We start from the raw sequence: 22,786 nt of genomic DNA, 5'->3' as shown, positions 1-22,786 counted from the left end.
AATCTCTGACTAGGTCCTGCTTCTCAACACTATTGCATTGGGGATTAGGTTTCCAACACATGCGTTATGCTGTGTTGGATGGGGATGTCCATTTAAACCATAGCACCCTACCACTAAAGAAGATGGAAGAGAAGACATTCTTCATCACAGTCATCTGAGGCTATTCTAGAATATTTATCACAATGATGTAGTAGAATTTATTTCCCTCAAGTCTTCTTTATGTACACTGTCTGACTCCAAGTTTTAATACTTTTATATGTGCTAAAAATTTATCTGTCACATCATAAGGTAGTTATTGGCCATGAAATCCAGCATAGAATTCTGTGTCTGGGCTTTTTAGTTGACATTTAAGATATTAAAAAATATTCTATGATTTATATGTCTTACCTTCTGATTTTGAGTTTCTAGAAGTGAAAGAACTTAGACTCTTTTCTTTAATCTAATTAATTTAGAAAGTTTATAAAAATTCTTAAATATGTAAATATCTATTCCCCTTCTAGAGAAAACTACTAGCATTAAAAGTATCTGTAAGTTTTGAAAACTAGGAAACATAGAGCCTACCACATACTACCACATAGTAGGATGTCAATTTCTTATCATGTAGTGAATGACTGGAGGAGAAAACCACATTAAATAAGTGCATAAATTAAATTATTCAAACGTAATTCCTGCTTGTCAGTAGGTCCATAATGGCATTTAAAGATCAGAGATTCTCCACCTAATATTTACTGTGAGGGGAAAAAAGGAGTAGAAGTGATTTATATAGAAGATTATTAACAAATGCAACCGAAGAGAGCACAGCTTTACCAGTTGGTGGGTATAAATGATATTTCATTTACATAAATACCCAGCTCTTCACAATTCTGAGTAGACTCCAGAACTTTCTAATTAATGACTTCAACACCATCCCTTAATAAGCCACCTGAGGTTTCAGGTTGTTTCCATTTTTTTTTCACCATGGTCTCCCATTCAGCAGCCTTGACACTGCCTCTGCTTTGTCTTCCTCTATCAATCACAATTTCCACAGATATTTTCTATTGGTGGTGGCTATCATTTGGATATGTGACTCTTCAACCTCATGTTGAAATTTGATCTCAGTGTTGGAGTTAGGGCCTAAGAGGAGGTACTTGGGTCATGAGGACAGATTTTATAAACTGCTGGGTGACATCCTCCCTCCTGTTAACGTGTGAGTTCTTACTTTGTTTCCATGACATCCGGTTGTTAAAAGGAGCATGCACCTCTGTTCTCTCTCTCTCTTGCTTCCTCTATTCCTATGCGATCTCTGCACATATCAACTCCCCTTCCCCGTCTTCCATGATGCACATATCAGCTCCCCTTCCCCTTCTGCCATGAGTGGAAACAGTCTGAGACCCTCACCAGATGTCTAATCCTGAGCTTTTCCAGACATCAGAAACATAAGCCAAATAAACCTTCTTTATAAATTGCTCAATCTCAGGTATTCCTTCATAGCAACATAAAATGGACTAAGACAGTGGCTACACTATACTAAGCTCCCAGTCTACCAATGCTGTCCTATCATCTGTGTCAGAGTAATCTGATTGTGGGTGGGGAAATGTTAAGAAGAAGAAACACTATTCCCCAAAAATATGTTGCATTTTTGTTTTCGTGCCTTCAAAAGAAGTTAAATTTATCTATGTCTGATATGGTTTGGTTGTGTCCCCACACAAATCTCGTCTTGAATTGCCACATGTGGTGAGAGGAACCAGATGGGAGGTAATTGAATCATGGAAGCAGGTCTTTCCCGTGACATTCTCGTTATAGTAAATAAGTCTCATGAGACCTGATGGTTATTATAAGGGGGAGTTTTCCTGCACAACCTGTCTTCTCTTATCTGCTGCCATGTGAGATGTGCCTTTCACTTTCCACCATGATTGTGAAGCTTCCCCAGCCACGTGGAATTGTAACTCAAACAAACCTCTTTCTTTTATAAATTGCCCAGTCTTCAGTATGTCTTTATCAGCGGCATGAAAACAGAATAATACAGTAAATCGGTACCTGTAGAGTGGGGCGTTGCTGAAAGGATACCCATAAATATGGAGGCAACTTTGGAACTGCGTAACAGGCAGAGGTTGGAACAGTTTGGAGGGCTCAGAAGAAGACAGGGAAATGTGGGAAAGTTTGAAACTTCCTAGAGACTTATTGAATGGCTTTGACCAAAAGCCTGATATGGATAGAGATATGGACAATAAGGTCTAGGCTGAAGTGGTTTCAGATGGAGATGAGAAACTTGCTGGGAACTGGAGCAAAGGCGACTCTCATCATGTTTTAGCAAAGAGACTGGCAGCATTTTGCCCCTGCTCTAGAGATTTGTGAAACTTTTAACTTGAGAGAGATGATTTAGGGTATCTGGCAGAAAAAATTTCTAAGCAGCAAAGCATTCAGGAGGTGACTTGGGTGCTGCTAAAGGCATTCAGTTTTATACGGAAAGCAGAGTATGAAAATTTGCAGCCTAACAAAGTGATAGAAAAGAAAAACCCATTTTCTGAGAAGAAATTAAAGCTGACTGCAGAAATTTGCATAAGTAACCAGGAGCCAAATGTTAATCCCCAATACAATGGGGAAAATGGCTCCAGGGCATATCAGAAGTCTTCATGGTAGCCCCTCCCATCACAGGCCCAGAGGCCTAGAAGAAAATGGTTTCATGTGTCGGGCCCAGGGCCCCCGTGCTGTGTGCAGTCTAGGGACTTGGTGCCCTGCATCCCAGCCACTCCAGACATGACTAAAAGGAGCCAAGGTACAGCTCAGGCTTGCTTCAGAGGGTGGAAGTCCCAAGCCTTGGCAGCTTCCACGTGGTGTTGAGCCTGTGGTTGCACAGAAGTCAAGAACTGAGGTTTGGGAACCTCCGTCTAGATTTCAGAAGATGTATGGAAATGGCTGGATGCACAGGAAAAAGTTTGCTGCAGGAGTGGGGCCCTCATGGAGAACCTCTGCTAGGGCAGTGCAGAAGTGAAATGTGGGGTCAGAGCCCCCACAAAAAGTCCCTACTGGGGCACCACCTAGTGGAGCTGTGAGAAGAGGGCCATTGTCCTCCAGACCCTGGAATAGTAGATCCACCAATAGCTTGCACCATGCCCCTGTAAAAGCCACAGACACTCAATGCCAACCCATGAAAGCAGCCAGGAGGAGGGCTATGCCCTGCAGAGCCACAGAGGCAGAGCTGCTCGAGATCATGGGAACCCATCTCTTGCATTAATGTGACTTGAACATGCAATATGGAGTCAAAGGAGATCATTTTGAAGCTTTAAGATTTGACTGCCCTGCTGGATTTTGAACTTGCATGGGGCCTGTAGCCCCTTTGTTTTGACCAATCTCTCCCATTTTGAATTGTTGTATTTATCCAATGCCTCTACCCCCACTGTATCTAGGAAGTAGCTACTTGCTTTTGACTTTACAAGCTTATAGGCAAATGGGACTTGCCTTGTCTCAGATGTGACTTTGGACTGTGTACTTTTGAGTTAATGCTGAAATGAGTTAAGACTTCGGGGGATGGTTGGGAAGGCATGATTGGATTTGAAAGGTGAGAACATGACATTTGGGAGGGGCCAGGGCAGAATGATATGGTTTGGCTGTGTCCCTGCCCAAATCTCATCTTGAATTCCCATGTGTGATGGGAGGGGCCAGGTGGGAGGTAGTTGAATCATGGGGACAGGTCTTTCCCATTCTGTTCTCATGATAGTGAATAAATCTCATGGGATCTGATAGTTATTATAAGGGAGAGTTTTCCTGCACAAGCTCTCTTCTCTTGTCTGCCGCCATGTGAGATATGCCTTTCACCTTCCACCATGATTGTGAGGCCTCCTCAGCCATGTGGAACTGTAAGTCCAGTAAACGTCTTTCTTTTGTGAATTACCCAGTCTTAGGTATGTCTTTATCAGCAGCATAAAAACGAACTAATACAAAGCCTTACGCAGTTTAGCATGAAACTCTCTTATTATGGGTTCAAAAATACTTGATCAGAACTGAAGATAGGGTAAAGGAAACTTTTATGTTTCCCCCTTTTATTACTTTTATATTCACCTTTCTTCTTCTCAGACCCTCCTTTACACAAACACTGTCTTTGTCAGCAACATCTACAAAAGTTCGTATGCACATTATATTCAAGCAAATTCTCAGGAGTTCACAACTCAATGATAGTCTTCAATTTGGACTCAGCTAAGACATTTTAATATATAAAAAAGGAGACAAAATGTAGAATCAGTGTGTGGTTTTGTGGGCTGAACTGTGTCCCCACCCCCAAATTCATATTTTGAAGTCCTAACTCTTAGTTAAATGACGTAATTATGGAAGCCTCTAATCCGATATAACTGATGTCCTTAAAAGAAGAGGAAATTAGGACACAGACATGTACATGTACAGAGGAAAGACCACGTAAAGACACTAGGAAAAGACAGCCATCTGCAAGCCAAGCAGAGAGGCCTCAGTAGAAACAAACTGCCAACCCCTTGATCTCAGACTTTTAGCCTCCAGAAGGGTAAGAAAATAAATTCTGTTAGTTGCAATACTTTGTTTAGCAGCCCTAGCAAATGAATACTTGTGGCATGAAATTTAAAGCAGAAGAAGGAAGGAGGGAGGGAGGGAGGGAGGGAGGAAGGGAGGGAGCGAGATAAGGAAAAAAGTAAAGTAGGGCAGTATAAAGTTTTATCTCTTAAGAATTTTTTTCAGTAATCTCAGTTTTAAGGATTTTAATTAGACAAAAACTCACAGAGCTGGAAAAGATATGAAGCATTTCCCTTTTTTTCAACTCATTTTTCAATTAAAGAATTGAAGGCTCAGAGACATGAAGCTCCAAGTTCAATCAGTGAAAAGAAAGCCAGGTACCCAATTGTAGAAATAGAGCATTGTTAAAAACTCAGGAGGAAAGTCCATGTCACTTCCAGGGGCATGGTGATTAGAAAGGCAGAATTTGGCTGACGTGGTGGCTCATGCCTGTAATCCCAACACTTTGGAGGGCCAAGGCAGGAATTGAAGCCAGGAATTTGAAACCAGCATGGACAACAACAAAGTGAGACCCAATTCAAAATAAACAAATAAATAAAATAAAGAAAGAAAAAAAGAAGAAAGAAAGGTTTTTTAAAAAAGAAAATGAAGAATTTTTAAAAACATCTTGGTATCAGGATATCAGAAAAATGGCCTCACAGAGAGGATGGCTGATAGTCCCACTTCTTTGAATGATACAATTTTGTCAACCAACTAAACTCCTCTGACTCTTCCTCCTACTTGTTCTTTCCTTCCACTGATTTTCCCTACATTCCAAATTTAGAAAGAGATACATTTTTAAAATCACTTGTTTATGAAAAAGGGAGAGTTACATGGGATGGCTTTGGGTAGCTGAACCCAAGGAAACCTAGTTACCCATTTTAATGAGTGCCCACCCCAAATGACATAAATTAAACTAAGAGCAAACTGTAGGAGTTGTCTCAGAAGCTTTAGGAAATGCGGAAGTGACAGCAGGTAAAGATTCTCCTCTAAATCTCTGTTCCAAAGGTCATAATGGGAAAGAAAATCAACATTTTTTAACAACAACAAACCTTTTTATATACTGTCTTCCAAAGCTTAATATATACGTCTGGTGAAACAAGGTCATTTGTGTCTGCTCTGCCCATTGTCTCAATTATAGCTGTTTTAGGATTTGCTTCACAAAAGAGGTAAACAGGTTTTGGTTCAGAAAACAAAAAGCTCCTTTGTTTTCCAGGGAATGAGATGCTGAGGTAATCCACTACATTCATGGAACCTTCCCCAAGGGAGAAAATGGCAGGTTTTCCACCAAGAAATAATTGCTTTTAGAATGATAAGAAAGGAAGTTAGTTACTCTTGCATAAGTGCATCTGTCCTGACTGGCTGTAATTTTTGTTTTTAGTTTGCTCTTTTAGGTCAGATGGTATAAATCATCATATTCAGACAGTTTAATGTTGTTCAGCTACAGTTTGATTTTCTGGCATACTAAATCTAAGTGTTAAAATAAATTGGAGCCAAGTTTTACATTGAAACAAAGTCATAAAACTCTACATATTTGAAAATGAGTTGATTGCTTAACAGCTTGAAAAGACTTAATATTGACCTTGTCTATTGTTTCCTATAGAATAGTATCTACATTAATGTCAAATTCCAAAAAGCAAAACTAAATGAGTCTAATATGAACTACATATTAATTCATACACACACACACACACACACACACACATACATACATTATTGTGCCTATGTCAGGAAAAGATAAATATACAGCCAGTTCTCATTATTTGCTTTTGCAATCTTTTCTCTTTTGGTTTGTATTGCGTCTATTTAATCAAAGTCTACTTCTGATCCCATTTCTCCCTGCATTGTTTCTCTGAATCAGGCAGTTTGTTTTCCTTTCAAATCCAGTCTTAACTTTTTCTTCTTCCTTTTTCCTCTCTGCTTTCAGACTTCATCTTATTTTTGTTCCCAGCCAATCTTTCAAAAATGTACTGAGCATCAAGTCTGCACACTAACACATACATGATTATAGCCAGATGTGTATATGTGCATACACAAAGACACAGAGAATCTTCAACTTGTGAGAACTCAGCTTCTAAATTTCAAAACTTCTACCAAGCCCTTTGCATAACATACAAGACTCTTCATGATCTGGCATCTGTCTACTTATCCACTCTCTTCTCCACCCCTTTCCCCCTTCATACTTCACACTACAGAAACACTGAGCTGCTTGTAACACCTCTCCTCTGCTTGCCTTTGAACATGATCCTCATCTTAGCTAGAACAAACCTAAATCCTCTTCTCATGGGTCATAGCCTTATCATCCTTCAAGTCTGAGTTGAATAGCCACCTCCTCTGAGAAGCCTTCCATAAGCACTCCCAAGGGGCTCATAAACTCTTTCACCCAGGCTGTAACCTCTATGAAGGCAGTGACAATGTACAGACAGAACAGGATTATTGTTATATCTTTGTCCCCTCAATTCCTAAAATAATTCCTAACATGTAATAGATAGTTAATGAATACAAGATTAGTGAACCATCAAGGGAATATACCTCTTGTGCAAAAGTAATTGTCCTGTTTGTTGGACACTTAATTCTTAATTGGACATTTAGAATGCCAAGAAAGTATATTTTCTTAGGAGATCCTTTTTGTAACCAGGAATTACTACCCCAGCATAGTAGTAATGGAGCTCCTTCTCGCCAATGCCTCTTTCAGGAAAACTGTTCCTCTTCAGAGTAAAATAAAGATGTATTAGGAGCTGGGATAAATTTATTGACAGAAATCATGGTATACAGGATGGATAGGCATGGTTGAAATATAAATGCTCTACTTAAGCCATGCTGTAGGTTAAACTGAAGCTTTATGAGCACATCTGGAGATACAGACATTCAATAAGCCTGTATCTCTATGGTAAATCGATTATAAGACCCCAGAAACTGACATCAAATTGAATTTTCAGAATTCAACCAAGCTGGGTGCCTTGGAAATTTTAATTAATTGATGTCTATATTAGCAGCTTAAAACAACACAAATGTAACAACACAAGTAACTAGTTTCTTTGCTCCACGTTTCACAAGGTTTAAATCAAGATGTTGGCTAGGTGAGCTATTATCAGGAGAATAGAGAAATAAGTAGTCCCATTCAAAGCTCATTTAGGTTGCTGGTAGAAGTCAGCTCCTTTCAGATTGGGACTGAGGTCCTTGTTCCCTTGCCAACTGTCAGCCAGAGATTACTGTTAGCTTTTAGAAATCTCTCTCTGAGACTTGCATGTGGTCTCTGAATCTCAGACCAGCAAAGCATGTTAAATCCTTCTCACACTTGGGATCTCTTATGATTAGTACTTCTGCCATTTCTTTTCTTCCTCTTGTGCTGCAGTTTTCTTTTCCTTCTAGCCAGACAAACTTCTCCATTTTAAGGACTCATCTGATTAGATTGAGGCTAGCTAGATAATATAGGATAATCTCCCTATTTTGCAGTCTGTAACATTAATAACATCTGCAAAGTCCCATTTGCCATGTAATGTAACATATTCACAGGTTCTGGAAATTAGGATGTGAACATATTTGGGCAATTATTCTCCCTATCCCAGTGCCAATTCAAAATTATAGTTTTAAGATGTTTCTTGTTCATTCATTTACAGGAGCAAAGAAAAGCTAATGTTATATTAATAAAAAAGTATACATTTTGGATTTATCTATTAATTTACGTCTCTGGCCAAAACAGAGGGCAATGTTAAAGAAAGTATTTCTTACATTTTTGTTCTATTTGGGGTTTTTTTTGCAGTTATAATTAGTCCCTTCCTGGACCCAGATCTGAACATAGTGCATTGGTAATTAAGATTTCTTCTCTGTGTGTGTTTGCCTACACTCAACTATATATACAGAGATATGAGAGTTATTTAGAAAACAGCCTTTCACAGTTTACCATCTGTAGCTTGTTAAAGCATTGAAACAATAGTACAATGTAGAATACCTAAACCTTATGTATCTTGTCTAAAGCATCACTGATCCCCCAGACAGGCAGCTGTCACTTCTTTCAGGGATTCTGTTTACACAAGCATTTGCTGGGGAAATTTATTGTGCCTGTTGAATTTATGAAAAGCAATGTTTTGCCCAGATGTTTATCAACATTCCAGTACCTACCAGGGTTCCTTGAGCCTAGCACTGTGCTTAGTCCATAGTCAGTCCATAATTGGTGCTCACGTATTTACGAAATAAAATAGGGACGAAAGGAATAACATGAATGAGGTCACAGAAAGCAGACAAACAGTAAATGTAAATTACATATTCTTGACTGTCACTGCAAAGATGTAAAATAATGCAAGATATCAAGTCTTAAAATATAACATCATAAAATGAAAATTAAGTAATCCGTACGCATTAACATTAATTTCTCTTTCAAAGAGAAGTACATGTCTTAGGGGGAGGTCTTTAAGATAAGTTTTAAATGTCTTTATGAAAATTCTATTTTGCTTTCCAAATCTTTAGTTTATACATTAGAAAAAATCACATTTATTTTATACAGTATTTATTTATTCAACAAATATTTATACCAGGCCCTTGCATTCTAGAGGAAGGAAACAGACAATAAGAATAACAAATATATAGTATATAAATTATGTATTATGTTATAAGGCACTAAGTAAATTATGTAGTATTTTAGAAGGCAATAAGTGCTATGTAAGGAAAAAGAAAAAGCAAACCATGTTAAGTGGTATCAAGAGTGCAAGGGTGAAAATGTAGGCTTAGAATCATTAAGGTGAGCCTCATTGTGAAGATGACATTCAAAGTGGTAAATGTTAGCTATGCAGTTATTGGGGAGAAAGTATTTTAGACTATGGTAGAGTTCCAAAGGTAGGAACATGCTGATAGGCTAGAAGAAAATTATGAGGGCCAGTATAACTATGGCAGTATGACCAGTGACAAACATAGTAGATGATAAGGTTGAAGAAATAATGGAGAGTCTGCTCATATAGTGTTTTGCAGGACTTTTAATAACTTTGGTTTGTCTCAGTGAAATCGGGATCCATGAGAAGATTTTGGGCAAAAGTTACTTTTTTTACTTGCCTTACTCTTTCAAATTATATCACTCATGACTGTAGAGGGACAAAGACGGAAGCAAGAAATGCAGTTAGGAAGGCATTGTAATTATCCAGGTAATTATCCAGAGATGATGATAACTGAGACCATTGAGATAGAAAAGGAAGTGGTAAGAAGTGGTAATATTACACATGTTTTGAGGCTTGTCCCAGTAGAATTTCCTGAGAAATGTCTATAGAGTATGAGAGAAGGAGAGGGTTCAAGGATGGTGCTAAGGTTCTAAAGCTGCTATCAACCAAAATAAGGAAGGCTGTCGACAGAACAGATATGAAGGGAAGAAACAAAAGTTCATTTTTAGACATGTTGGGTGTCAGACGTTGATAAAGTTTGGATGTGTCCCCACCCAAATCTCATCTTGAATTGTAGCTCCCATAATTTCCACGTGTTGTGGGAGGGAACCAGTGAAAGATAATTGAACCATGGGGGTGGTTTCCCCCATACTGTTCTCATGACAGTGAGTAAGTCTCATGAGATCTGATGGTTTTACAAAGGGAAACCCCTTTTGCTTGGTTCTCATTCTCTCTTGTCTGCTGCCATGTAAGACATGTCTTTCACCTTCTGCCATGATTGTGAGGCCTCCCAAGCCACAATGGAACTGTAAGTCCATTAAACCTCTTTTTCTATATAAATTATTGAGTCTCAGGTATGTCTTTATCAGCAGCGTGAAAGCACTATTCAGCAGCGTTAAAACACACTAACACAGTAAATTGGTACTGGTAGAGTGGGACACTGCTGTAAAGATACCTGAAAATGTGCAAGCAACTTTGGAACTGGGTAACAAGCAGAGGTTGGAACAGTTTGGAGGGCTCAGAAGGAGATAGGAAAATATGGAAAAGTTTGAAACTTCCTAGAGTCTTGGAGAGCTCAGAAGATAGGAAGATGTGGGAAAGTTTGGAACTTCCTAGAGACCTGTTGAATGGCTTTGACCAAAATACTGATAGTAATATGGACAATAAAGTCCAGGCTGAGGAGGTGTCAGATCAAGATGAGGAACTTGTTGGACACTGGAGTAAAGGCAACTCTTGCTATGTCTTAGCAAAGAGACTGACAGCATTTTGCCCCTGCCCTAGAGATTTGTGGAACTTTGAACTTGAGGGAGATGATTTAGGGTATCTGGCAGAAGAAATTTCTAAGCAGCAAAGCATTCAAGAGGTGACATGGGTGCTGTTAAAGGCATTCAATTTTAAAAGGGAAATAGAGCATAGAAGTTTGAAAAATTTACAGCTTGACTGTGTGATAGAAGAGAAAAACCCATTTTCTGAGGAGAAATTCAAGCCAGCTGCAGAAATTTCATAAGTAACCAGAAGCCAAATATTAAACCCCAAGACAATGGGGAAAATGGCCCCTGGAGACATGTCAGAGGGCATGTCAGAGACATTTACAGCAGTTTCTCCCATCACAGGCCAGAGCCTAGGAGGAAAAAATGGTTTCCTGGGGCAGGCCCAGGACACCCCTGCTGTGTGCAGCCTATGGACTTGGTGCCCTGCCTCCCAGCTGCTTCAGGGGCCAAGCTAAAGGCTAAAAGGAGTACAAAGGTGAAAAGGTGGGCTTAGAATCCAGAGCCAGGTACCATGCCTAAAAGGGGCCATGGTATAGCTCAGGCCATGGCTTCAGAGGATGCAAGCACCAAGCCTTGGCAGCTTCCACTTAGTGTTGAGCCTGTGGGTACACAGAAGTCAAGAACTGAGGTTTGGGAACCTCCACCTAGATTTCTGAGGCTGTATGGAAACACCTGGATTTACAGGCAGAAGTTTGCTGTAGGGGTGTAGTCCTCATGGAGAACCTCTGCTAGGGCAGTGTGGAAGGGAAATGTGGGGTTGAAGCCCCCTCAAAGAATCCCCACTGGGGGACTGCCTAGTGGAGCTGTGAGAAGAGAGCCATTGTCCTCCAAACCCTGGAATCGTAGATCCACCAACAGCTTGCACCATGTGGCTTTCCACAGACACTCAACACTCAACACTCAACACCTGGCTGTGAAAGCAGCCAGGAAGGAGGCTACACCCTGCGAAGCCACAGAGGAAGAGCTGTCCAAAACCATGGGAACCCAACTCTTGCATCAGCATGACCTGAATGTGAGACATGGAATCAAAGGAGATCATTTTGGAGCTTTAAGATTTGAATACCCTGCTGGATTTTGAACTTGCATGGGTGCTGTAGCCTTTTTGTTTTAACCAATTTCTCCCATTTGGAATAGCTGCATTTATCCAATGCCTGTACCCCCATTGTATCTAGGAAGTAACTAACTTGCTTTTGATTTTACAAGCTCATAGTCCAAAGGGACTTGCCTTGTCTCAGATGAGACTTTGGAGTGTGGACTTTTGAGTTAATGCTGAAATGAGTTAAGACTTTGGTGAGCTATACGGAAGGTATGATTGATATGGAAATGTGAGGTCATGAGATATGGGAGGGTCCGGGGCAAAATGATATGGTTTGGCTGTGTCCCCACCCAAATCTCATCTTGAATTGTAGCTCCCATAATTCCCACATGTTGTGAGAGGAACCCAGTAGGAGATAATTGAATCATAGGGATGGTTTCCCCCATACTGTTCTCATGGTAGAGAATAAGTCTCACAAGCTCTGAAGGTTATAGGCTGGGTGTGATGGCTCATGCCTGTAATCCCAGCACTTTGGGAGGCCGAGGCCAGTGGATCACGAGGTCAGGAGATAGAGACCATCCTGGCTAACATGGTAAAACCCCGTCTCTACTAAAAATACAAAAAAAATTTGCAAGGTGCGGCAGCGGGCACCTGTAGTCCCAGCTACTTGGGAGGCTGAGGCAGGAGAATGGCGTGAACCTGGGAGGCAGAGCTTGCATTGAGCCAAGATCACACCACTGCACTCTAGCCTGGGCAACAGAGTGAGACTCCATCTCAAAAAAAAAAAAAAAAAAGATCTGATGGTTTTATATCAGGTTTCTTCTTTTGCTTGATCATCATTCTGTCTTACCTGCCACCGCGTAAGATGTGTCACCTTCTATCATGATTATGAGTTCTCTCAAGCCATGTGGAACTGCGAGTTCAATAAACCTCTTTTTCTTTATAAACTACCCAGTCTTGGGTGTGTCTTTTTCAGCAGCATGAAAACAGACTAATACAGATGTCCATTAGACATACAACTTGAGATGCCAGGTAGGCAAATGTGTATATAAATCTGATATTTTACAGTGAAATTTGGCCTGGAGATAAAAATGTAGGGGTTTTCAGCACACGGATGGTATTTTTTAACAGGATTGAATAATACTACATAAAAAGTCAATTTAAATGGAGAAAAGAAGAGGACCAAAGAGATACGCTGAAGTGCTCCAGCATTAAGAGATAGGAAGAAGAGGAAAATCTGGGATGGAATCTTTGAAGAAGCAATCAGTGACATAGAAAAAAAATCCAAGACTATGTTGGGAACTGGAAGCTAAGTGAAGCTATATTAAGAAGGAGTGATCTGTAATCCCAGCACTTTGGGAGGCTAAAGAAGGCAAATCATGAGGTCAGGAGATCGAGACCATCCTGGCTAACATGGTGAAACCCTGTCTCTACTAAAAATACAAAAAATTAGCTGGGCATGGTGGTGGGCACCTGTAGTCCCAGCTACTCAGGAGGCTGAGGCAGGAGAATAGCATGAACCCAGGAGGCAGAGGTTGCAGTGAGCCGAGATCACGCCACTGCACTCCAGCCTGGGTGACAGTGCGAGACTCTGTCTCAAAAAAAAAAAAAAAAAAAAAAAAGGAGTGATCACTGTGATAGGTTACATAAGATAAGAACTGGAAGTTGACCTCCACATTTAACAGTCAGAGATCATTGGTGATGTTGTCAAGAGCAATTTTAGAGGATTAGGGCAGTATAAGCTTGACTGGAATGAGTATGAGAACAAAGAGGTGGAAATTTAAAGACATTGGAGACACTGAAAATCAAGGAATCTTTCAAAAAGTTTGCTGCAAAGGGGAGATAAAAAGTGCAAGAATATCTAATGAGGGGAATAGAAGAAAACAACTTAGCAAATAAGTGGCAGAACTTCAGTATTCCCTAAAAGAAAATGGTAGAAAATGCTTGTCACTATATTATATTGACTTTATTTGGATACATTATTTAAAAAACAAAAAGCTTCAAAAGTCACTTACTACAATCAGGCTTTAAATCAGTCCACACATGCAATCAGAATCATACAATTTCACAGCAGTAAGCAATCTTCAAAATTCTATATTCCAAACTCCTTATTTCATAAACAATAACTCTGACAACAGAAAGGCTAGTTTCTTGCTCCAGTGTACAGTTTGTTACAACCCAAAAACCACAATCTAAATATCTTGGTTTCTAGTAGAGTATTTATTATTCATGGTGGTGATAGTCTATTTAAATAAAAATGCAATAATTTTTGTGAGTGCATTCTTTCCAAGGGTTGTATAATGTACATATATTCTCATATTCTAAATCCCTCCCCTTTTAAAACCATAAATTTTACCTGATACAACTATAAAGAATTGTGGTCTCTTAATTTATTGCTTCCCTTTCTCCATCCTCTTCAGCCATTCTAATATTCAACTCTGTGCTACTCTAAATTATTTCTGAAACAAGGTACTATATAAACCCTAAAATTAAATAAAGCCATTTGGCACTATTAAACTCTCCCTCTCTTTCCTCCTTTTTTCCCTTTTTTATGTTCCACCAATGTTTGTCAAGGTTTTATTGGTGTTCTGGTTTTTATATTTTTGTTAAGGGGGAGACAATTATAGGTTCACTAGTGTCATTTCACTAGAGTACAGCAAAAGTTAAGCACAGCGAGAGAAGATACTAAGAACTAGGCATAAGAAGAAATGAGCACCGGGTGCTGTTGGAGCTTGATTAATCCCCTGTTTTCCTAGTTTATTTCTTACAGCTGAAATATAGATGTTCTATCCTTATCTCATTCTCCAAGACTACAAATTCCTTCTCTTTTTTCTCTTTGATTAGCATCATGTACTTCTCTATATCATCTACCAACCTGTGAGTGTGTATTCTAATATAAATTTTTAATGATGACTCTCTTTATCAATCTTTTTTTATTTCGATAGTTTTTTGGGGGAACAGGTGGTATTTGGTTACACGAATGAGTTCTTTAGTGGTGATTTGTAAGATTTTGGTGTACCCATCAACCGAGCAGTGTATGTTGTACCCAACGTGTAGTTTTTTATCTCTCACACTCTCCTGCCCTTTCCCCTGAGTCCCCAAAGTCCATTATACCATTCTAATGCCTTTGCATCTCATTGCTTAGCTCCCAATTATGAATGACAACAGATGATGTTTGGTTTTTCATTCATGAGTTACTTCACTTACAATAATGGTCTCCAATTCCATCCAGGTTGCTGTGCATGCCATTATTTCATTCCTTTTTATGGCTGAGTGGTAGTGCATGGTATATATATATATATATACCACATTTTCTTTATCCACTTGTTGATTGATGGACAGTTGGGCTGGTTTCATATTTCTGCGATTGTGAATTGTGCTGCCATAAACATGCGTGTGCACGTATCTTTTTCGTACCGTGACTTCTTTTCCTCTGGGTAGATACACAGGAGTGGGATTGCTGTATCAAATGATAGATCTACTCTTAGTTCTTTAAGGAATCGCCACACTGATTTCCATAGTGGTTGTACTACTTTACATTCCTACCAACAGTGAAAAAGTATTCCCTTTTTACCACATCCACAACAACATCTATTATTTTTTGATTTTTTTATTATGGCCATTCTTTCAGGAGTAAGGTGTTATTGCATTGTGGTTTTGATTTTGCATTTCCCTGATAACTAGTAATGTTGACCATTTGTATATCTTCTTTAAGAATTGTCTATTCACATCCTTAACCTACTTTTTGTTTTATTTTATTTTAAGTTCCAGGGTACATATGCAGGATGTGCAGGTTTGTTACACAGGCAAATATGTGCCACAGTGATTTGCTGCACCTATCAACCCGTCACCTAAATATTAATCCCAGCATGCATTAGCTATTTTTGCTGATGCTCTCCCTTCCCCTGGAGGTTTTCTCCAATGCTTTCTTGTAGTAATTTCATAATTTGAGGTCTTAGATTTAGGTCTTTAATCCATTTTTATTTGATTTTTTTATATGTTGAGAGATAGGGCTCTAGTTTCACTCCTCTACACGTGAATATCCAGTTTTCCCAGCACAATTTATTGAGGAGACTGTCTTTTCCGCAGGGTAAGTTCTTCACGCCTCTGTCAAAAATATATTTACTGTAGCTGTATGTATTTGTTTCTGGGTTCTCTGTTCTGTTCCATCGGTCTTTGTGTCTGTTTTTAGGCCAGTACTACGCTGTTTCGGTTACTAAAGCTCTGTAGTATAAATTGAAGTCAGGTAATGTGATTCCTCCAGTTCTTTTTTTCTTTTTGCTTGGGATAGTTTTGGCTATTTTGGGTCTTTTGTGGTTCCATATAAATTTTAATACTTCTTTTCTTCTGTTATTAATTTCATTGGTATTTTGAGAGGGACTGCATTGAATCTGTAGACTGTTTTGGGTAGCATAAACATTTTAACAATATTAATTCTTCCAATCCATAAATAGGGAATATGTTCCTTCTTTTTTTTTTTTTTTCTGGTGTCCTCTTCAATTTCATTCACCAGTGTTTTATAATTTTCATTATAGAGATCTTTCACTTCTTTGGGTAAGTTAATTCCTAGGTATTCAATTTTATTTCTGGCTACTGTAAGTGGGATTACTTTTTTAATTCTTTTTCACATTGTTCACTGTTTGCATATAGAAATGCTACTGATTTTGTATGTAGATTTTGTATCCTGCAACTCTACTGAATTTGTTTATCAGTTCTAATAGTTGTCTGTGTAGTCTTTGGGTTTTTTCAAATATAAGATCATACCATCCCTGACCCCCGAGTAGCCTAACTGGGAGGCACCCCCCAGTAGGGGCAAAGTGACACCTCACATGGCCGGGTACTCCTCTGAGACAAAACTTCCAGAGGAACGATCAGGCAGCAACATTTGCTGTTCACCAATATCCACTGTTCTGCAGCCTCCACTGCTGATACCCAGGCAAACACGGTCTAGAGTGGACCTCTGGCAAACTCCAACAGACCTGCAGCTGAGGGTCCTGACTGCTAGAAGGAAAACTCACAAACAGAAAGGGCATCCATACCAAAACCCCATCTGTACATCACCATCATCAAAGACCAAAGATAGATAAAACCATGAAGATGGGGAAAAAACAGAGCAGAAAAACTGAAAATCCTAAAAATAAGAGTGCCTCTCCTCCTCCAAAGGAATGCAGCTCCTCGCCAGCAATGGAACAAAGCTGGAGGGAGAATGACTTCGACAAGTTGCAAGAAGAAGGCTTCAGACGATCAAACTACTCCAAGCTAAAGAAGGAAGTTCGAACCCATGGCAAAGAAGCTAAAAGCCTTGAAAAAAGATTAGACAAATGGCTAGCTAGAATAACCAATGCAGAGAAGTCCTTAAAGGACCTGATAGAGCTGAAAACCATGGCACGAGAACTACGTGATGAATGCACAAGCCTCAGTAGCCGATTTGATCAACTGGAAGGAAGGGTATCAGTGATTGAAGATCAAATGAATGAAATGAAGTGAGAAGAGAAGTTTAGAGAAAAAAGAATAAAAAGAAACAAACAAAGCCTCCAATATGGGACTATGTGAAAAGACCAAATCTACATCTGATTGGTGTACCTGAAAGTGAGGGGGAGAATGGAACCAAGTTGAAAAACACTCTGCAGGACATTATCCAGGAGAACTCCCCCAATCTAGCAAGGCAGGCCAACATTCAAATTCAGGAAATACAGAGAACACCATAAAGATACTCCTCGAGAAGAGCAACTCCACAACACATAATTGTCAAATTCACCAAAGTTGAAATGAAGGAAAAAATGTTAAGGGCAGCCAGAGAGAAAGGTCGGGTTACCCACAAAGGGAAGCTCATCAGACTAACACCTGATCTCTCGACAGAAACTCTACAAGCCAGAAGAAAGTTGGGGCCAATATTCAACATTCTTAAGGAAAAGAATTTTCAACCCAGAATCTCATATCCAGCCAAACTAAGCTTCATAAGTGAAGGAGAAATAAACTCCTTTACAGACAAGCAAATGCTGAGAGATTTTGTCACCACCAGGCCTGCTCTAAAAGAGCTCCTGAAGGAAGCACTGAACATGGAAAGGAACAACCGGCACCAACCACTGCAAAAACATGTCAAATTGTAAAGACCATCAAGGCTAGGAAGAAACTGCATCAACTAACAAGCAAAATAACCAGCTAACATCATAATGACAGGATCAAATTCACACATAACAATATTAACCTTAAAAGTAAATGGGCTAAATGCTCCAATTAAAAGATGCAGAATGTTCTGTTCCACTGATCTATATCTCTTTTTTGGTACCAGTACCATGCTGTTTTGGTTACTGTAGCCTTGTAGTATAGTTTGAAGTCAGGTAGCGTGATGCCTCCAGCTTTGTTCTTTTGGCTTAGGATTGACTTGGCAATGTGGGCTCTTTTTTGGTTCCATATGAACTTTAAAGTAGTTTTTTCCAATTCTGTGAAGAAAGTCATTGGTAACTTGATGGGGATGGCATTGAATCTGTAAATTACCTTGGGAAGGATGGCCATTTTCATGATATTGATTCTTCCTACCCATGAGCATGGAATGTTCTTCCATTTGTTTGTATCCTCTTTTATTTCCTTGAGCAGTGGTTTGTAGTTCTCCTTGAAGAGGTCTTTCACATCCCTTGTAAGTTGGATTCCTAGGTATTTTATTCTCTTTGAAGCAATTGTGAATGGGAGTTCACTCATGATTTGGCTCTCTGTTTGTCTGTTATTGATGTATAAGAATGCTTGTGATTTTCGTACATTGATTTTGTATCCTGAGACTTTGCTGAAGTTGCTTATCAGCTTAAGGAGATTTTGGGCTGAGACAATGGGGTTTTCTAGATATACTATCATGTCATCTGCAAACAGGGACAATTTGACTTCCTCTTTTCCTAATTGAATACCCTTGATTTCCTTCTCTTGCCTAATTGCCCTGGCGAGAACTTCCAACACTATGTTGAATAGAAGTGGTGAGAGAGGGCATCCCTGTCTTGTGCCAGTTTTCAAAGGGAATGCTTCCAGTTTTTGCCCATTCAGTATGATATTGGCTGTGGGTTTGTCATAAATAGCTCTTATTATTTTGAGATACGACCCATCAATACCTAATTTATTGAGAGTTTTTAGCATGAAGGGTTGTTGAGTTTTGTCAAAGGCCTTTTCTGCATCTATTGAGATAATCAGAGCCATCAGAAATAATGCCACATATCTACAACTATCTGATCTTTGACAAACCTGACAAAAACAAGAAATGGGGAAAGGATTCCCTATTTAATAAATGGTGCTGGGAAAACTGGCTAGCCATATGTAGAAAGCTGAAACTGGATCCCTTCCTTACACCTTATACAAAAATCAATTCAAGATGGATTAAAGACTTAAATGTTAGACCTAAAACCATAAAAACCCTAGAAGAAAACCTAGGCAATACCATTCAGGACATAGGCATGGGCAAGGACTTCATGTCTAAAACACCAAAAGCAATGGCAACAAAAGCCAAAATTGACAAATGGGATCTAATTAAACTAAAGAGCTTCTGCACAGCAAAGGAAACTACCATCAGAGTGAACAGGCAGCCTACAAAATGGGAGAAAATTTTCGCAACCTACTCATCTGACAAAGGGCTGATGTCCAGAATCTGCAATGAACTCCAACAAATTTACAAGAAAAAAACAAACAACCCCATCAAAAAGTGGGCAAAGGGCATGAACAGACACTTCTCAAAAGAAGACATTTATGCAGCCAAAAAACACATGAAAAAATGCTCACCATCACTGGCCATCAGAGAAATGCAAATCAAAATCACAATGAGATACCATCTCACACCAGTTAGAATGGCAATCATTAAAAAGTCAGGAAACAACAGGTGCTGGAGAGGATGTGGAGAAATAGGAACACTTTGACACTGTTGGTGGGACTGTAAACTAGTTCAACCCTTGTGGAAGTCAGTGTGGCGATTCCTCAGGGATCTAGAACTAGAAATTCCATTTCACCCAGCCATCCCATTACTGGGTATATACCCAAAGGACTATAAATCATGCTGCTATAAAGACACATGCACACGTATGTTTATTGCGGCATTATTCACAATAGCAAACACTTGGAACCAACCCAAATGTCCAACAATGATAGACTGGATTAAGAAAATATGGCACATATACACCATGGAATACTATGCAGCCATAAAAAATGATGAGTTCACGTCCTTTGTAGGGACATGGATGAAATTGGAAATCATCATTCTCAGTAAACTATCGCAAAAACAAAAAACCAAACACCGCATATTCTCACTCATAGGTGGGAATTGAACAATGAGAACACATGGAAACAGGAAGGGGAACATCACACTTCGGGGACTGTTGTGGGGTGGGGGGAGCGGGGAGGGATAGCATTGGGAGATATACGTAATGCTAGATGACGAGTTGGTGGGTGCAGCGCACCAGCATGGCACATGTATACATATGTAACTTACCTGCACGTTGCGCACATGTACCATAGAGCCTAAAGTATAATAATAATAATAATAATAATAATAAATTATCTAAAAAAAAGAATATGTTAATCATGTAAATTTGTTTGAGTTCTTTGTAGATTCTGGACATTAGCCCTTTGTCAGATGAGTGGATTGCAAAAAAAAAATAAAAAATAAAAAAATAAAAGATGCAGAATGGCAAATTGAATAAAGAGTCAACACCTATCAGTATGCTGTATTCAGGAAACACATCTCACATGCAGAGACACACATAGGCTCAAAATAAAGGGATGGAGGAAGATCTACCAAGCAAATGGAAAACAAAAAAAGGCAGGGGTTGCAATCCTAGTCTCTGATAAAACAGACTTTAAACCAACAAAGATCAAAAGAGACAAAGAAGGCCATTACATAACGGTAAAGGGATTAATTCAACAAGAAGATCTAACTATCCTAAATATATATGCACCCAATACAGGAGCACCCAGATTCATAAAGCAAGTCCTTAGAGAACTACAAAGAGACTTAGACTCCCACACAATAATAACGGGACACTTTAACACTCCACTGTCAACATTAGACAGATCAACCAGACAGAAAGTTAAAAAGGATATCCAGAAACTGAACTCAGCTCTGCACCAAGCAGACCTAATAGACGTCTACAGAACTCTCCACCCCAAATCAACAGAATTTACATTCTTCTCAGCACCACACCACACCTATTCCAAAATTGACCACATAGTTGGAAGTAAAACACTCCTCAGCAAATGTAAAAGAACAGAAATTATAACAAACTGTCTTTCAGACCACAGTGCAATCAAACTAGAGCTCAGGATTAAGAAACTCACTCAAAACCACTTAATTACATGGAAACTGAACAACCTGCTCCTGAATGACTACTGGATACATAACGAAATGAAGGCAGAAATAAAGATGTTCTTTGAAATCAACCAGAACAAAGACACAACATACCAGAATCTCTGGGACACATTTAAAGCAGTGTGTAGAGGGAAATTTATAGCACTAAATGCCCACAACAGAAAGCAGGAAAGATCTAAAATTGCCACCCTAACATCACAATTAAGGGAACTAGAGAAGCAAGAGCAAACACATTCAAAAGCTAGCAGAAGGCAAGAAATAACTAAGATCAGAGCAGAACTGAAGGAAATACAGACACAAAAAACCCTTCAAAAAATAAATGAATCCAGGAGCTGGATTTTTGAAAAGATCAACAAAATTGATAGATTGCTAGCAAGACTAATAAAGAACAAAAGAGAGAAGAATCAAATAGATGCAATAAAAAATGATAAAAGGGATATCACCACCGATCCCACAGAAATACAAACTACCATCAGAGAATACTATAAACACCTCTATGCAAATAAACTAGAAAATCTAGAAGAAATGGATAAATTCCTCAACACATACACCCTCCCAAGACTAAACCAGGAAGAAGTTGAATCTCTGAATAGACCAATAACAGCCTCTGAAATTGAGGCAATAATTAATAGCTTACCAACCAAAAAAGTCCAGGACCAGAAGGATTCGCAGCTGAATTCTACCAGAGGTACAAGGAGGAGCTGGTACCATTCCTTCTGAAATTATTCCCATCAATAGAAAAAGAGGGAATCCTCCCTAACTCATTTTATGAGGCCAGCATCATCCTGATACCAAAGCCTGGCATAGACACAACAAATAAAGAGAATTGTAGGCCAATATCCCTGATGAACATCAATGCAAAAATCCTCAATAAAATACTGGCAAACCAAATCCAGCAGCACATCAAAAAGCTTATCCACCATGATCAAGTGGGCTTCATCCCTGGGATGCAAGGTTGGTTCAACATATGCAAATCAATAAATGTAATCCAGCATATAAACAGAACCAAAGACAAAAACCACATGATTATCTCAATAGATGCAGAAAAGGTCTTTGACAAAATTCAACAGCCCTCTATGCTAAAAACTCTCAATAAATTAGGTATTGATGGGACGTATCTCAAAATAATAAGAGCTATCTATGACAAACCCACAGCCAATATCATACTGAATGGGCAAAAACTGGAAGCATTCCCTTTGAAAACCAGCACAAGACAGGGATGCCCTCTCTCACCACTCCTATTCAACATAGTGTTGGAAGTTCTGGCAAGGGCAATCAGGCAGGAGAAGGAAATAAAGGGTATTCAATTAGGAAAAGAAGAAGTCAAATTGTCCCTGTTTGCAGATGACATGATTGTATATCTAGAAAACCCCATCATCTCAGCCCAAAATCACCTTAAGCTGATAAGCAACTTCAGCAAAGTCTCAGATACAAAATCAATGTGCAAAACTCACAAGCATTCTTATACACCAATAGCAGACAAACAGAGACCCAAATCATGAGTGAACTCCCATTCACAATTGCTTCAAAGAGAATAAGAATGGGCTTCTATACCTCGGAACCCAACTTACAAGGGATGTGAAGGACCTCTTCAAGGAGAACTACAAACCACTGCTCAATGAAATAAAAGAGGATACAAACAAATGGAAGAACATTCCATGCTCATGGATAGGAAGAATCAATATCATGAAAATGGCCATATTGCCCAAGGTAGTTTATAGATTCAATGCCATCCCCATCAAGCTACCAATGACTTTCTTCACAGGATTGGAAAAAA

The 22,786-nt window shown here is 39.2% G+C and overlaps 1 long non-coding RNA gene across 1 annotated transcript in view; it reads right to left on the bottom strand.

Annotated features, from left to right (window-relative positions):
• Window positions 1–22,786, bottom strand: part of LOC129058500 (uncharacterized) — a 127,556-nt gene that overhangs the window by 13,706 nt on the left and 91,064 nt on the right. The window lies entirely within an intron of this gene.

Source organism: Pongo abelii, chromosome 2, assembly GCF_028885655.2.
Source record: "Pongo abelii isolate AG06213 chromosome 2, NHGRI_mPonAbe1-v2.0_pri, whole genome shotgun sequence".
NCBI classification, from domain to species: Eukaryota; Metazoa; Chordata; class Mammalia; order Primates; family Hominidae; genus Pongo; species Pongo abelii.
The sequence above is the reverse complement of the archived record's forward strand: the minus strand, read 5'-3'. Positions and strand labels throughout refer to the sequence as shown.